Source organism: Chrysochloris asiatica, unplaced genomic scaffold (genome assembly GCF_000296735.1).
Source record: "Chrysochloris asiatica unplaced genomic scaffold, ChrAsi1.0 scaffold00103, whole genome shotgun sequence".
Taxonomy (NCBI): Eukaryota; Metazoa; Chordata; class Mammalia; order Afrosoricida; family Chrysochloridae; genus Chrysochloris; species Chrysochloris asiatica.
Genome location: NW_006408621.1, coordinates 11,589,257 through 11,607,955, shown reverse-complemented (window position 1 = coordinate 11,607,955; position 18,699 = coordinate 11,589,257). Strand labels below are relative to the sequence as shown.

The window sequence follows — 18,699 nt, the reverse complement described above, 5'->3', positions numbered from 1 at the left end:
TTTATCTTCCTTCTCTAAAAAGAGAGTCATAGTAAAGGAAAAAACCTGAAACAGGAAGACCACTGGAAGAGATACCATTAGTCCTCAAAACATTGCAAAATATTACTGTTAGATAGAAAAAAAGCCTGATGAGAGATAAAATGCAGAGGAAATAACAACTTAGAACACTTAAGAAGGGACTGCAGCAGAGGTGGGCAAATGATTTGCCAGAATTATTCCATAGTAGCCAGTCCAATGTCAGAGTTAGTGAGAAGTAACTGATTCTGTCTGAAGAGCAAAGATGTAAGGTTGAGGACTAAGGTGAGCCTGACACAAGCCATGGTATTTTAAATAACCTCTAATGGATGTGAAAGCTGGACAGTGAATAAGGAAGATCGTAGAAGAATTGATGCCTTTGAGTTGTGGTGTTGGAGAAGAATACTGAAAGTGCCATGGACTGCCAAAAGAACCAATAGATCTGTTTTGGAAGAAGTGCAGCCAGAGTGTTCCTTGGAGGCCAAGATGGCTAAGCTTCGTCTCTCATACTTTGGACATATTGTCAGGAGGGAACAGTCACTGGAGAAGGATGTCATGCTGGGTAAGATGGAGGGTAGGAGAAAAAGAGGACGACCCTCAACGAGATGGATTGGCCGGGTGGCATCACTGATGGCGTTAAGCGTGGCAGTGGTGGTGAGGTTGGCCCAGGATCGGACATTGTTTCATTCTGCTGTGCATGGGGTCGCTATGAGTTGGTTCCGACTCGATGGCACCTGACAACAACAACAACTGATTCTATCAGCTAGCTCCCATGTCTTCTACCTCATTATGGAGGAAAAAAATAATGCCACAGGCAGAATGGTTATGTGAATCAGCAAATCATCTCCCCAGTTAACACTGATACAACTGAACAAAACAGTAAAAAGAAAAAAATAAAGTCTCTAGAAATTGAGTAAATAGCATACAAGAATTGAAAAGCACTGAATGCTGAATTTTGCTAAGAACAATGAATTTTGCTAAAATAGTGAATTTTGCTAAGAACAGTGAATTTTGCTAAGCACTGAATTTTGATAAGAACAGTGTGAGTCTACAGTATGTCAGTACTCAAAGTTGCAAAAAGTCTATGCTGGGTAGGCAAGGCAACCTATGAGAACTAGCAGTTCCTATCGCCTCCTCCCAGGGTTCTGGCTCCATATGATGTTGTTGTTAAGTGCCGTTGAGTCAGTTGCTATGTTAAGTGCCATAGTGACCCTGTATAGGGTTTACGAGGAACTGCCAATCTTGCAGTTCAAACAGAATTTGCAGTCCAGCGCATTAGCCCACAGTGCCATGCCAGGACTCTTGGCCCCATATAGCAGAGGGTACATGCCCAGGATGGATGTAAGAAACTGTGAGAACTCAGGGTTAAATGGCCACTTGAGAGGGCTGACAATTTAGAGCAGTGTGGAAAAATCCATACTCAGAAGTGCTGTTAAAAATAATAGGGATCTTATATGTCAACTTGGCTGAGCTATGACTCTAAGCAGTTTGGAAATTACGTTATAACGTACTTTGGCAGTTGTGTAATATTGTACTCATCCTCTTTTTTTGTGATTTTATGTAGTCATCCTTCATTTGCACCTATGCTGATTTTTGCATAACAATCTGGTATTTGGAACTTAACCATATAGATAAATGATGAGTGGAAATATTGTAAGGCGACATCTGAAATAGATGGACAAAGGGATAGTCTCAAAGAGAATTTTAATAATTCATCCTTAAACTGGGGAAACTATTCTGAGTTTTGATAAATTATATTTCTGTTAATGGAACAAATAAACATGATGGTCAAGAATAAAAATAAATAAATAAATAAATGAAAATAATAATAATAATAATAGGGATCCCAGTGGAGAGCAATCAGAGAAGACTAAGTATTGTCTGTGATTCTAATACTAAACCAAGTAAATCCAAGTCAAACCAAACTGCTATCAAGTTGGTTCCGACTCACAGCAACTCTTTAGGACAAGGTAAAACTGACCCTATAGAGTTTCCAAGGCTGCAAATCATGACAGAAGTAGACTGCCACATGTTTCTTCCATGGTGCGACTACTGGGTTCAAACTGTTAACCCTCTGGTTAGCAGTCAAGTACTTAACCACTGTACTTCTAGATAATAATACAGACAAGCAAAATAGCAAGCTAACCAGAAATCCATTAGAGAGCATGGTAAAGACATACCCAAAAAGAAACCTGCTGAAATCAAACTTTTCCCTGCTCATCTTAAAGGCTGTATAGGACTGTATGCATATGCAAGGTTGTATCCACTCAGGAGTAACCAGGAAGTATGTGCAAACTAGCACTCCCTTGATGAACCTGATGGCTGAAAACACCTTGAACTTTGAAAAAAGCTACCAAGCCATGTATAAATTTAGCATCAGGAAAGTGATTTGTTTGTTGTTGTTGTTAAGTGGTGTGGAGCCCATTTCAACTCATAGTGAATAGGGTTTCTGAGGCTATAAATCTTTTCCAAGAGCAGAAAGCCTCATCTACTTCCTGCAGAGTGATCTGTACACATGGAATAGGAACTGTCTTTGAGAGGACCCAGATATTGGCCTTAATAGACAAACACTTGAAAGCAGCTATTATCAATATATTCAAAGAAATAAAGAAAATAATGTTTAAATAACTCATAAGGAGACAGAAATTGTTAAAAAAACAAATGGAAATTCTAGAGTTGAAAACTATAACAACATATATGAAAAATTCATTAGAAGGACTCAAGAGTAGATGTGAACTGCCAAAGGAAAAAAAAAAATCTGTGAACTTGATAATATACCAACAGAGAGAATAAAGGATGAAATGAACACAGAGACTTAGAGATCTACAAAACACCATTAAGCGTGTCAACATACATATAATGGGTCTCACACAGACTTTCTGCCCCTTAAAATTCTCTTCTGTGCTTTAGAGTTACTGTCGTCAATTTGATCTCATATAGATCATTATTAAAAGAGCACAATGCTCAGCAGAGAAAAAAAGAGTAGAAAAAAAAAATACTTGAAAATTGCAGCTGAAAATTTCCCTAATTTGACGAAGAATAATACCCTACATATCCAAGAGGAGTTCTGGCATGGTGCTGCAGGTTGGTTTGAACCACTAGGCTGGCTGTATAAGGTTCACCAACAACTCCTTGGAAACCCTGTACAGGGTCACTATGATGACTCGATGACACTTAACAACCACATAGGTTAAGAAGCTCAAAAAACTTCAAATAGAATAAACACAAGCTTTACATACATCATGGTCAAAATATATGTAAAGCCAAAAACAGGATCTTGAAAACAAGAAAAAACAACTCTTACAAGGAAACCCCAATTAGGTCAACAGCTAATTTCTCATCAAAAACAAAGGCCAGATGGCAGTAAGGATAGCAAAGTCAAAATGCTGGGAGGGAGGAAAAAAGCTGTAAACATACCCAGCAAAATTTAAGACATGCAGCTGTGAAACAATACACACTCATGTGTATATTCAAAAGGCTTCAAAAAGTTCATGGATAAATGCAATGAAAAGATAATGGAGTTTTTTCACCAATTGTGAATTCCCCTTGTATATGAAACAGTGATCAACACAAACAATAAAAAAGTTCTTGAATATTAAGTATGTCACTATCAAAATGATTTTAATAGAAGAGCTGGAGAATAAAATAGAACAAATCTCTCAGAACATGGAACAAAAACCAAGTTCTGAGAACTTGAAGACACAAAAAGTTGGAGAGAGGAAAAAATAGAATAAAATTTGCCAGAGTTAAGAGGTATTAAGTCTTCAGGTTAATGTACTGAGTATCCATCACAATGAAGGAAACACACAGACAAATCATACATTTCAGAACACCAAGGATGAAAACATCTTAAATTTCACAAAGTAAAAATCTGCTACCTACAAAGGAATGAAACTTAGAATGGCATAACACTCCATATCATCACTGGATGCTAATAGACAATGGAACGATGCCTTCAAATTTCTGAGGGATAATTATTCTAAACCTAGGATTTTATATCATTAAAATAGCAACAAAGCACAACAATAAAATAAAAACATTTTCAGATATGCAAGGATTATTTGAAAATTTACTTCCTTAAACAGTTGTTAAGTACCATGGAGTCAGTTCCAAACAGTTGATTCACAATTATTTGTTGACTGCTTAACATGAGATAAAGAAATAATGGAATTAATGCAAATATCTACTGTAAAGAAATCCCCAAATGACAGCTGCTGCTGTTGTTAAGTGTTAAGTCGGTTCTGACTCAGTGAATCTGTACAGTGTTTCCAAGGAGCAGTTGGTGAGTTTCGTAGTCCAGCGCCACACCTGTAGAGTACACCAAAAGTAAATGGTCCAGGAAGTGCTCCACCATGATGGCTTAGCCAGGCACAACATGTGGCCCACCCTACAGCAAAGAGCTGATAAAACAAGTGAAATCGATAGAGATGACATTCCTAGAACCCTGAGCAATAAAAGAATGAAGCATTAGATTAGATAGAACATTGGAAGATCAAACTGAATGACAACAGTCAACATGGGAAGTTACAGATTGGAGGTGATTTGCCAGGTGGTTATGCACAGCATGGCTATATCTTGAGACAGATTGAGCAAATAACCCTGGGGGAGGAAAAGAAGAAGGCAAATTACAGATTGCCCAAGAACAGAAAACTTATAGACACATCTAGAGTGAAGCAAGGTGACCAGGACATGAACCATATTCTAAGAAAGCAAAGTGCAGAACAGTAGGTGAGAACTCTAAGGATGCTGGTGACCACAGCACAGGTAGGGTGCCAGGAAGCAAAGAAAGGATCATTCACCAACAGAGGTCCCTGAACATTACACAACAGGTTACACACACAAAGTGTTGTTGCTGTTGTGTATCCTCGAGTTGGTTGTCACTCATAGTAACCCTGTATAGGGTTTCTAAGAGCAGCTGGTGGGTTTAACTTCTGACCTTCTAGTCCAATGAGCATCCTACAATTGCCACACAAGGACTCCCACACAAACTAGTGTCTTCTTAAAATCAAACCCAAAACCAAAACCCACTACCACTGAGTTGATTCTGGCTCATGCTGCTATTAAGTGTCCTTGAGTCAGTTCTGATTCCTAGCAACTCTATATACAACAGAAGGAAACACTGCCTGATCTTCTATGATCCTCACAATTGTTGCTATGTTTCAGCCCCTTGTGCTGCCACTGAGTCAACCCATCTTGTTGGGGGCTTCCTCTTTTTTTTTTTTTGCTGACCCTCCACTTTACCAAGCATGATGTCTGTCTCCAAAGACTAGTCCCTCCTAACAAGGTGTCCAAAGTTCCATCCTAGCTTCTCAGCAGCATTCTGAATGTACTTCTTCCAAGACAGAGATGTTTGTTCTTCTGGCAATTCATGATTCTTTCAACGTTCCTTGCCAATACCATAATTCAAATGTATCGATTTTCTATGGGTTTCCTTTATTTACCGTCCAACTTTTACATGAATATGAGGAGACTAAAATATCAGGTACATCTCAGTCCTCAAACTGACACTTTATAAAGAAGTCTTTTACAATAGATTTGCCCAATGCCATATAGCACTTGATTTCTTGATTGCTGATTCTATGAGCATTGCTTAGGGATACAAACAAAATGATGGCTTTGACAACTTCAATTCTTTTTTCATTTATCAAGATGTTATTTACTGGTCCAGTTGTGAGGACTTTTGTTTTCTTCACATTGACATGCAATCCATACTGAAAACTGTAGCTTTTGATCTTCATCAGTATTTCAAGTTCTTTTTGCTTCAAATAAGCAAGGTTGTTATCTGCATACTGCACATTGTTAATGAAACTATCTCCAATCATGATGCCACATTCATCTTCATATAATCCAGCTTCCTAGATCAATTGCTCAGCATACAGACTGACTAAGAATGGTGAAAGGATATCACCCTGGTGCACACCTTTCCTGATTTTAAACCATTAAGGTCCCCTTGTTCTGTTCCAAGGTCTTGTGTAGAGGCTTCTCAGGAGCACAATTAAGTGTACTGGAATATCCATTCGTCACAATACTATCCATAGTTTGTTATGATCCACACAGTAGAATGCCTTTGCATAGTCTATAAAGCACAAGTCAACATCTTTCTGGTATTTTCTGCTTTCAGCCAAGATCCATCTGACTTCAGCAATGATATACCTCATTTCATGTCCTCTTCTGACCAGCTTGCATTTCTGACAGCTTTCTGTGGTTGTACTGTGGCAATCAGTTTTTAATTATCTTCAGGAAAAGTTTTACTTGCATGTGATATTAATGATGTTATTCAATGATTTCTGCATTCCGTTGGGTTACTTCTTTTTGGAATGGGCACAAATATGAATCCCTTACAATTGGTTGGACAAGTAGTTGTCTTCCAAATTTCTTGGCATAGATGGATGAGAGCCTCTTAGACTGAATCAGTGTGTAGAGACATTTCCATTTGTATTTCGTCAATTCCTAGAACCTTGTTTTTTGTCAATGCCTTTAGTGCAGCTTGCACTTCTTCCCTCAATACCGTGGGCTCTTGATCATATGCTACCATATTGAAACTGTTGAATACTGATCAATTCTTTTTGGTACAGTGATTACAGTGATTATGTGTACTCCTTTCAACTTCTTTAGAATGCTTCCTGTGTCATTCGATATTTTGCCCACAAAATCTTTCAATATTGCAAGTCAAGGACTGAATTTTTTCTTCAGTTCAGTTTAGAGAAATGCTGAGTGTTTTTCCTTTGGGTTTTCCACCTCCAGGTCTTTGCAAAATTTCATCATAAATGCTTTACTTTTCCTTCTCAAGCTGCCCTTTGAAATTTTCTGTTCAATTCTTTCATTTCTTCCCATCACTTTTGCTTCTCTATATTCAAGAGCAAGTTTCAGAGGCTCTCTGACCTCCATTTTGCTGTTTTCTTTATTTCCTGTCTTTTCAGTGACAATTTTCTTCATGTATGATATGTTATCCTACACAACTCCTCTGGTCTTTGGTCATCAGCACCTACTGCTTCAAATCTGTTCTTCAGATGTTCTCTAACTTCAGGTGGGATATACTCAGGATTATATTTTTGTTTTTGTGGCGTTGTTTTCATTTTCTTCAATTTCAGCCTGAACTTGCATATACGCAATTGATTGTCTGTTATACAGTCAGCCCCTGGCTTTGTTTTAACTGAGGACATTAAGCTTCTCCATCATCTCTTCCCACATATAATGTCAATTTGATTCCTGTGTATTCCATCTGGTGAAGTCCGTATATAATCCCCATTTATGTTGCTGAAAAACTATTTGAAATGAATTACTTGGTCTTGTAAATCCTATCACAGGTTCTTCAATATAATTTCTATTACCAAGACCTACTTTCCAACAACAGATCCTCCTTCTTCATTTCCAACTTTTACATTCCAGGCACCAGTAATTATCAGTAGATCTTGAGTGCATGCTTGATCAACTTTAGACATAAGAAATTGGTAGAATTCTTCAATTTCTTCATCATTGGCTTTAATAGTTGGTACATCAATTTGAATAATAGTAGTATTAACTAGTCTTCCTTGTAGGTATATGGATATTATCCTATCATAGACAGTGTTGTACTTAAAGACAGATGGTGAAATATTTTTTCTGACAATGAATGTAACACCATTCTTCTTCAATTTGTTGTTCCAAACGGAGTAAACCATATGACTGATTAAAAATGGCCAACACCAGTCCATTTCAGCTCTAGTAGTGTAGTGGTTACAAGTCGGGCTGCTAATCTCATGGTCAGCAGTTCGAAACTACCAGTGATTCTGTGGGAGAGATATGAGGCCTTCTGCTCCCGTAAACATTTATAGCCTCGAAAACCCTGTACCAGGGTCGTTAAGAGTCGGTACCCACTCCATGGCACATAACCACCACCACCAATCGTTAGTATATCCATCTTTATGTTCTCCATTTCAGTTTTGACAAATTCTAACTTTCCTAGATTCATACATTGTACATTCCATGTTCTGATTATTAATTACTTCATGTATGCAACTGCTGCTTCTCAGTTTGGGTTGTGCTCCATCAGCAAATGAAGGTCTTGAAAGCTTTGCTCCATTTACATCATTAAGGTCAACACTACTTTGAGGAGGTCACTCTTTCCCAGTTAAGTGCCTTCCAACTTGAAGGGCTCATCTCCTGGCACTATATCAGACATTGTTCCACTGCTATTCATTAAGTATTCAAAGGCTAGGCTTTTAGAAGTGGTCCACCTTTCCTTTTTCCTAGTCTGTCTTAGTCTGGAAGCACCACTGAAACCTGTCCACCACAGTGTCTCTGTAGTATTTGTAATACCAGTGGCATAGCTTCCAGCATCACAGCAACACACAAGCCACCACAGTATGACAGACAAACTGACAGATGAGTATGAGTGCAGAAAATCTCATCTTTTTCCCACAAAGCGGGGAATGGATTTGAACTGCCGACTTTGAAGTTAGCAAGCCAGTGCTTAATCTACAACATCACCATCAGCATAAAAAAAAAAAATAAAAAAAATTTAAATCATAAAAAACAATAGTTCAACTCAGTTGGTAAAAAAAAATTCTGCATTGAGGATTATACTTGTTTGAGAACTACCTTTATGGGATCAAAGTAACAACAACTCAAAAAATTAGGTAGGAACCTTAGTGGTCAGTGAGTTTATGTTAATGGGGGAGGAACAACCCAGAAGGAGAAGCTAAAAATGTATGCACAACTAGAATATCATCATTGTCGCTGGAATGTACACATGGAAACTGTTGAAAAGATTTATGTCTTGCTGTGTATTCTCAATAACAACAACAGCAAAATCAAACAAAATATGCAATGGCAGTAATAACAGCCTTGAGCGTGCCAGCCCCCATGAAGGTTGAGCAGGGCCAGGCAATGTTTCCCTCTGCTGTCCATGGGGTCACCATGAGTCAGAGCTGACACCAACAGAAATGAACATTAACAATAAAGGCTCAAAGGTAAAACAGAACTAAATAAAAACTATTCAACAGGAAATCTGGGTAAAGTAATATCAGTAAGAAGCCCTATGGTATAGTCTCAGATTGACAAACAAGTATTAAAGTGAAAATACAACATTTAGAATTTTGGAGAACTAAAAATTGGGATAGGGCAGGGTGGGAAAGAATAAAACAGAAAGTTATTATTTTCATTATAAGACCTTTTATAAAATGTTAATTCTTTAGTATGTATATGTATTACTTAACAAAAATTCAAAGGGATTAAAAAAAAAAAACCAAAACAGACAAAACAAGCTAAGGAGTATATTATATATGCCCTCTTATTTATAGCACTTTAATTGGACTGCGAACCTTAGGGTCAGCAGTTTGAAACTACCATCTGTTCCGGGGGAGAAAGATGAGGCTTTCTGTTTCCATAAAGATTTACAGCCTCGGAAACCCTGTCTTTACAGGGTCGCTATGAGTCAAAACCGACTCCAAGGCACACAACAATAACAACAACAACAACTTAGTATTCCATTGTAGCAAACTACATGAACTCTTTGAGAATTAAGCTACTAAAAAGGACACACACCTTACCTTTCCAATCTGCTCCTAAGTATTGTTTGCAGACCTATCAAATATTTCTGAAGCTAATGGTAAAGTCTATATATGCCTTTAGTATTTTACGTGTAATAAAAATAGATTCCCTCTAAACTATTTTAAACCAAAACATTGTTAAATGGGTTTTTTAAAGTTATTTAAAAATATTTGCTTAAAATACTTGACATTTCACACTTCTACTTCACATGTTCAAATTTGTTCAAATTAACAGCTTGGAATCAATGTAATAAAAACTATAATAGTTGGCTTGATTTTGGTAAATAGCCTCTACACAGAAGGAAAATACTGGATTACAGCAAGAAACCAAAGAGCTCTAAACACTGAAAGGTCACTGAAAAACACTGGAAGTGTTGTTGTTGCTGTTCAGTGCTCTTGAGTTGGTTCCGACCCATAACAACCCTGTATAAAGTTTCCAAGGAGTGAATGGTGAGTTTGAACCACCGATCTTGTGGTTCAAACTAACATTGCAGTCAAGAGTTTATCCTGAAAGTATTTAATTGTATTAAACAATTTTAACACATTATTTAAAAGTCATTCAAACAAGTCAGTTTTATAAGACTGAATACCCTCTTGTTTAAAATAAATCAAAACTAAAATGCCTTGAAGTATTATGTTTACAAATCTCAGTGGTTTAGATAGTTACAAAATAAAGCAATAATTCCCTACCCTGTTTATTATTTTCAGTTTTCCTTTGGTTGGCTGTCACTTTTGATAACAGTATCTGTGAACGAGGGTCAACTCATGATTGCTAGCTTAAATTTCAATGGATGTGAGAAAATATGTTTGTTCTTGTTTCCATTAGCAGGGTTCTGCCACTCTCAAAGAAAAGAAAAAAAGGCCCAATTTCATAGGAGAATGTAATTTCAGTAGTTGTGCAGGAGAAAATGGAAAGAAGCGTAGTTCCACTTATAAGAGCAGAAAGCAACATGCATTCTGAATTTTATTCCAGTTTGTACATAGTGATAAAGAAATAAAAATTTTATTTTGCTATTAAAACTTGCCAGATTAACAAATATGCTCAATTATTTGCTCTACTTAAAAAAGGTATCTTCAAATGCATTAATTTTCATTTGACAGGAAATAAATGCACACTTCTAAGATACTCTCAATACTCAGTACTCAGTGTATTCACTGTACATTTTAATCACATAGTGACCAACATAATACTACTTCCTTCACAGACTAAGTCTACTAGAGGAAGTCAGGCAATAAAAAAGTAAATACAACAAAATGTGATTCACACTATGGTGTGGAGTACAGAGTCCTAGGAAAACACACAGCAGAAATTGGTGCTGTGGGCTAATGCGCCAGACTGCAAAGCCATTTGAACTACAAGGTCGGTGGTTCAAGCTCACCAGTTGCTCCTTGGAAACCCTATACAGGGTGGCTACGGGTCGGAACTGACTCGACAACACTTATCAACAACAACAAGGAAGTCAGAGAAGTTCTCTGAAAGAATATGATGTTTAAATTGACAGCTATAAGTAAGAAGAGTTCGCAAGACAAAAGACATTTTGTACAGTGCTACACCAGGATAAGTCAAAAAGCAGGGCTACAAAAATAATAGAAATTTTTCTTAAACGTTACAAAATATGAACCTGTTTTTCAACATATTCTCCACTTAGGTCTATTCACTCTAGAAGGTGATGTGTTTCTATCACTCTAAGCCTTCATTGAGTCCTAGTGTGGCGCTGTGGGCTAACGCACCAGACAGCAAAGCTGTTTGAACTGCAATGTTGGTGGTTCAAGCTCACCAGCATCTCCTTGGAAGCCCTACACAGAGTCGCTATGGGTCGGAACTGATTTGATGGCACTTAACAACAACAAACCTTCCTTAAAAAATTCTGCGTTCATCAACTTACACAACCTCAAAATGGCAGTTTTGGCATCCTCAGGGGACTCAAATCAGTGTTCCTTTTTAATGTCCTTTGAGTTTGGGAAACAAAAAGAAGTCTGAATGGGCAAGATCAGGGTTGGAGGGTGGATGGGGTATGGTTTCCTAGACCTTGCTATCCTCAGAGAACGAACACGTGCATTATCATGATGGAAAAAATTCCTCAGCACAACATCCCTAGTCTTTATCTCATCAACGGAGTTTTCAATGTTCTTACATCTTCTTCCTAACAAATCCCATCATCACCATGTGTTCAAGAAAATTTACCAACATTACCCCTTTGGGTCACAAAAGACAGCTGACAGCAGCTTCTGATCTGACCTGTCTCCTAGAACATAACATCCCCTTAAAGTCACTATTTTTATTGGAGTTTTTTTTAAGGCACCCTAAAGGAGTCCTGAAAAGTGTTTTTCTGCTATTCATAAGGTTTTCAGTGACTGCGTATTCAGAAATAGTTCATCACTCCTTCTTCCCAGTCTGTCTTCGTCTGGAAGCTCATCTGAAACCTGTCCACCATGGGTGACCCTGCTGGTATTTAAAATACCAGTGGCGTAACTTTCAGAATCACAGCAACTCACAAGCCACCACAGTATGACAAATAAATATTGAAATATTTCAAGAAAATGAAGCGGCACAAGAGGCACTCACTTATCTATGCCAAGAAATTTGGAAGACAACTATCTGGCCAACTGATCTGTACACATTCCAAAGAGAGGTGACCCAGAGAATGCGGAAATCATCAGACGAGATCTTTGATATCCCATGTGGCTACAATCATACATTGACAGAAACCTTCCAGAGGTTCAAGCTGGATTCAGAAGAGGCCGTGGAATGAGGGATATCATTGCTGATATCCGATGGATCTTGGCTGAAAGCAGAGACTATCAGAAAGATGTTTACCTGTGCTTTATTGACTATGCAAAGGCTTTCGATTGTGTAGATCATGACAAGCTATGTACAACATTGTGACGTATGAGTATTCCAGAACACTTAATTGTGCTCATGAGGAATCTGTACATGGACCAAGAGGCAGTTGTTCAAACACAACATGGGAACACTGAATGGTTTAAAATTAAGAAAGGTGTGCAACAGGTTGTATTCTTTCACCATACTTATTCAACCTGTATGCTGAGCAAATAATCCAAGAAGCTGGGTTCTATGAAGAAAAACGTGGCATCAGGATTGGAGGAAGACTCATTAACAACCTTTTGATATGCAGATGATACAACCTTGCTTACTGAAAGTGAAGAGGACTTAAAAAATTTACTGATGAAGATCAAAAGAGCACAGCCTTCAGTATGGATTACATCTCAATGTTAAGAAAACAAAAATCCTCACCACTGGACCAATAAACAAATTCTTATCAATGGAGAAAAGACTGAAGTTGTCAAGGACTTCATTCTTCTTGGATCAACTATCAACACTCAGGGAAGCAGCAGTTAAGAAATCAAACGACATAATGCATTAAGCAAATGTGCTGCACAAGATCTTTTTAAAGTGTTGAAGAGCAAAGATGTCAGCTTAAGGACTAACGTGTGCCTGACCCAAGCCATGGTATTTTCAATAACCTCATATGCATGTGAAAGCTGGACAGTGAATAAGGAAAGACTGTAGAAGAATTGAAGCTTTTGAGTTATAGTGTTGGAGGAGAATATTGAAAGTGCCATGAGCTGCTAAAAGAACCAACAGATCTGTGTTGGAAGAAGTGCAGGCAGAGTGCTCCTTGGAGGCCAAGATGGTCAAACTTCCGCTCTCTCATACTTCAGACATATTGTCTGGAGGGACCAGTCGCTGGAGAAGGATATCAGAGAAAAAGAAGAAGACCCCCAACGAGATGGATTGGCCAAGTAGCAGCATCGATGGACTCAAGTGTGGCAACAATAGTGAGGTTGGCCCAGGATCGGGCAGTGTTTCATTCTGCTGTCCATAGGGTGGCTATGAGTCGATACCGACTTGATGGCACCTAACAACAACAACAAATGAGTCCTGGTATGGCACTGTAGAATAAGAATTGGACCAAAAGGTTTGTTTGAACTACAGGGTTGGTAGTTCAAACTTACCAGCCACTGCTCAGATACCCTATATACAGGGTCACTATGAGTCAGAACTGACTCAATGGCACCTAACAACAACAAATGGAAACTAGGATTGAGTCCTGGTGTGCTGCTGTACGATAAACACTGGACTGCTAGCTGCATGACTGGCAGTTGAAACCCACCAGCCACTACTTGGAAACACTATATAGGGTCACTATGAGTTGGAACCGATTTGATGGCATTTAACAACAACAAGACTATGACAAGTTTACTACTAAGAACTTGTCTGAAGTTATCCACTGAATCCAGAGACATGTTCAAATATATTTTATTCAGAATAAACCAATGCATGTATGAACTGGAACCCTAGTAGCAATGCATTTGATTTACCTTTGTATTTGAAAAATAGTTACAGAATCTTAAATCCTGATTAAATGTGTCTATTTTTCCTAATGACAAATGAAACATAAGATGTTTCCTATGATCACCAAAATGCTTTTAATAATATTAAGATCTATTAGACAGCTATGATTTAACTACTTCGTTCTATTTAAAAAGAAAACGTCTTCTGTCTACCCCTCTAGTTTCTTTAGGTTCCCTGAAGTAAAGACTACAAATTAATAATAGTTGTTGTTAAGCTGTCGAGTCGGTATTGACTCATAGTAGTGAGTCTGCATAGGATTTCCAATGAGCAGATGGTGAGCTTGAACCACTGACCTTGCTGTTTAAACCAACTTTGCAGTCAGCACATTATCCTGCAGCACCACACCAGGACTCCAACAATAATAGTAGTAAAATATAAATGAACCTCATAAAATTAAAACTTTTCATAATCTATTTATTCATTTATTTTTGAGCACGTGCCCAAATTTATTTTTATTTTGCATACATAGGAAACAGGACCCTATCAAAAGAACAAAAAAATAAGAAAATGAGTCAAGCGTTGTGGAGGAAAAGCATGCACAGACAGGTCACTTTCAAGTAGACTCCTAACTACCGATCCTACAAGACTTAACCAGCCAAGGGTTGGCACTCTACTTAAGAGCTGGGGCTAGCCCACCAAGCATGCTGAAACCCAGAGTGGCCAGGAAATGTCACCAGATGTGGACTTTCAGTCCATAGTGTTAGTGTCCACTGTAGCAGGGTTCTAGCCCTGGCTCGGGGGGGATACAAGGTGTATCTTACACAAATGTGGTAATAGAAAACGGCTGAGCACTACTAATCATTTGGTCTCTTTAGGTGATGCACTATGAAAAAAGATAAAATGTAGTCATAGGCCTTTGGGTACCCATTCAGCTGGACCCAGAGGGAGCTCTCGGTGTGCTTCTCAATTAAAAAAGAGAAGGGTGAAATTGAAGTTATACATGCAAAAGGAGTGGCCGGGAGGAAGGTAAACTTTTGGACCCACGCAGTTGTCCTTGGTTGTAAACAGTAAACGTTGTGCTTTATCTTCTCGTTGCAGTCTTGTTTAAAGGAGCCGAGTACGGGGAGGTATTACAGTTAGGGACAGGAGGTCAGAGGTCACACAAAGGCGGTCAAAGACACTGGCAGCATCAGTGTTCATAAGCTGCGTTTCAGAGGGATAACATTTTGCTCTCCAGCATCGTCAGATAAGTCCCGGAACAGTGACTTCTACTCAGCTCTACTCTGACACACATGTGGTCGTCATGAATCAGATTCAACTCAACAGCAGCTGGGGTTTTACCTCATATAAAATACCCTGGCAGGGTGTGACTACCACGCCTCCTGGTCTGGCATTGAAAACACTTCAGTATTCTGCAGTGAAGTGTCCTAATGGTCAAGTTCAATGAGGCTCCAATGAGATCGTTTCAAAAATAAGCACCGCCCTGCCCCCCCCCAGTATACTGCTACACAATGGGGCTTTAGGCATCGTGGTTACACTGCTCTGCCTTTAGCAGACACCGCACACCAAGTCTACATCTGGGTTTAGGTAAACTATCAGCACTACCAACTACACCGAGGACCAGAAGAATCCTATTCACTGTCACCCATGCTAGGTGAGACATGTTCTTTACCCAGCGATATCCATTTCTAACCACCTCATCTTTAACCTAATTCCATTAAATTGTCACTAAATATCATTCTAGTATTTTTTTAGACCAGTCTCCCTGCTTGCTCTGAGATGTCTTCCTCATTTTTTTCTCAGCTTGCTCCCACTCCTCAAAGCCCAACACACACACATTGCTGAGATGAAACGCCACCATCGCTGCCCCAGGTTCCTTCAGGACATCTCCCCGACTGTCCCTCCTGAAGTCCAGGTGATGTCTCTGCTAGGCATGCCCCAGAGTGGAGCAGTACTGCTTTCAAAGTGTCCATCAAACCCACCAGCTCGAAGCTGCCTTTGGAAGTAGCTGGAGTCTCTGGTTGTGATGACAGAGCAAGGGGCCCTGAGCATCCCGGGAAAATACACTCCTTACCCAGCCTCAGTGGGCAGGACACTGTACAAGTGCTTCCTCTAATGCACTGGAAAAAATAGGGAAAGCGGTTTTTTTGTTCCTCCCAAGTCAGAGCAAGAGCTCATAAAATGTAGCATTCCAGTTTGGGAAGGGAGCACCATTTCTCATTAAGTATAAGAACTGTTATGCACGGATGTCTCTGGTAGCTGCAGACATAGAGGTTCATCTCCTGGAGGTGGCCCCCAGCCCTGTTGTGTGGAGGTGTTGGTATCAGGATGAACCACCAAGGTGTGCGTTTGTACAGAGCAGAGCCTGCAGCTCTATTCTGTTTTATGTGTCCTACAGAAAAGGTCCTATGAGATGTGTCTCAGCGTGTCCTACAGAATAAGTCCAGCTGGCGTGGGACTCAGAGTCAGTCCCTGCAAGGCTCCACACACAAGCTGCTAGTTTATCTCCCTGCCATGAGTCAGGTGGAGTGAGGTTTGTCCAGCTGGCCTAGGCTAGGGTATTATATCCTCCTTACTCACATGGACTCCACCTAATTCTCTTTCTCCCAGTCTCTCTTTTGAAGATCGAGGTTCATCACCCTAAGACCTGCAACCCTTGGGGTCTATCACCACATTGCCAGAGAGCACAGATGACATTAGAAACAGAAGTGAGAGAGAAGACAGCACGTGAATTCAAACAACGGGTCTCCATGGAGAACTTGAAAGGAAGCTGCACTTGCTTTGAAGAGATCAGAGAGAAATTGGTCCTTAGTAGCTTGCTAGAGCCCTCCTTACAGGAATGTTGATGGGGACCTAAAAGGCTGGGGCAGGGTCTCTCAGACCCATAGCCCTCCTATCTGTAACGTGGTGCCCTCTTCACACGGGCAGCTATCACCGGTCCCCACTTACTTGGCCTTCACCCCCTATTCTTAGGGGGCGGGGCCGTGTTGCAGTAGGACGGGGTTGTGGGGTGAGTTGGGTTGGATCTGGAAAGCCGTCACTATGGGATTCCCGACGAGATTCATGGCCGATCCTCCAGGTTCAGTGTAATACGGTGGCCTGGGCTGCTGGGCTCCTGCAGCAGGGTTGAGGGGGCTGTCTGGTGTAGGACACGTTGAATGCAGCTCCTCGATCAGTGGTGGGGGTACATCTGCCTCTGGATGAAGAAGCCATAGTAGAAGAGCAGCCCCATCATCAAGAAGAACTAGAACTACCAGAGCTTCTGGATGGAGAGCGCCCGCATGCAGCACCAGGAGCTGCAGCAGTCCTCATAGGAGTGGCATGTAGAGTATGTTGGATAAAGTCCGTCAAATACCAGCAATGTTATTTGGCTTCAGTGCCCTCCACCAGCAACTCCAGCAGCAGCGCCGCAACAGTCCCGGCTAGGCAGCTTATCGCTCCTCTGGGTCTTCTCGGGGCACGCCAGGCTCTCGGGGTCGCAGGCACAGGTCAGCGGCTTGTACCCCCACGCATGGCAGGAGCGGGTGGCCGCAGTGAGTCCCACAGGAGCCTGCAATTGCTAGGGGCGTGAAGTCTCTATTTTTACTGGGCAATTCCTTTCATCTAAACATCTCACAATGTTTTTAAAACATAAACATGTTGTTAAGTGAAGTAGATTCAGTACCGACTCATAGCGACCCTATATAGGTTTTCTGAGCAACTGGTGAGCTTGAACCGCCGACCTTGAGGTTCAAAGAGACCTTACAGGCCAGTGCATTAACCCACAGTGACACACCAACATAAACATAAGGAATTCTTTTATGTTATGAAGAGTAAGGAACAAGTTCTAGAATTACTGTTTAGAAATTTTGGCAAAATGCATGTTGCTTTTTAAAGATCTTGCCCAAACAACAATTTTTATAGAATTTTACAGCTTGCTGTAGGTATCATTTTTACATGTAACTTGAAAACGAAATGTTAAATAAGGCAGTCTTTTCAAAATTATCTTTAGCACTGTTACTACCCTTATTATAAAAAAGAAAGAATCTGCCTGTGGAAAGTGGTAGAAATTAGAGACAAAATGGGGGGAAGAGAAGGAAGAACTTCAATTGCTAGAGAATTAAAGACTGAGAGAGATATGCTCCTTGCCTTTCTTCCATTCTACACATGCAGAGAAAACAGAAAAAAAAGTCTCTCAACACACTAACAGTAATAAAAGATTTCCTTTCTGATGCTGGCCTGGAGAAGGGTGGGAAGGACAGATGGCTTTCAAGCTTCCTGATGTCTCAGCAAGAGAGACTAGATCATCTAGCAGCAGTACACAGTACAGACAGGTGTGTTACAGGTTGAGATCATATGCACCAATTAAGAGGGAGATTATACATCTTACTAAACTTCTTTTAGACACTTTTATTTGTGTTATCTCATTTAATCTTCAAATTAGGCTATGAAGAAGGTATTCTTAGTGTTATACCCTATACTGTTGACTTTTCTCCTAATACAACAGCTCCTTTTAAGCTCTTTTGCAGCCAAGGTCCTATGCTTCATTAAATCTTAATTAATATGGCCTGTAACACAGCCCTGAAGCTCTCCTATTCTCTTCCTGTACCATTTAGATGTCCTTAGAAAGCTGGATAGTCCCAGAGTTTTAAATGCTATTTATATGCTGATGATGACACTCATATTTGTTTCTCTAGGTTTTACTTCTCCATTTTGTTGTTGTTGTCAGGTGCCATCGCGTCGGAACAGACTCATAGCGACCCCATGCACAGCAGAATGAAACAATGTCCGATCCTGGGCCAACCTCACTACCGCTGCCACACTTGACACCATCAATGATGTCACCTGGCTGATCCA

The 18,699-nt window shown here is 39.9% G+C and overlaps 1 protein-coding gene across 1 annotated transcript in view; it reads right to left on the bottom strand.

The window, feature by feature from the left end:
- The window catches only part of RBBP8 (retinoblastoma binding protein 8), a 124,713-nt gene that overhangs the window by 86,631 nt on the left and 19,383 nt on the right, over positions 1–18,699 (bottom strand). The window lies entirely within an intron of this gene.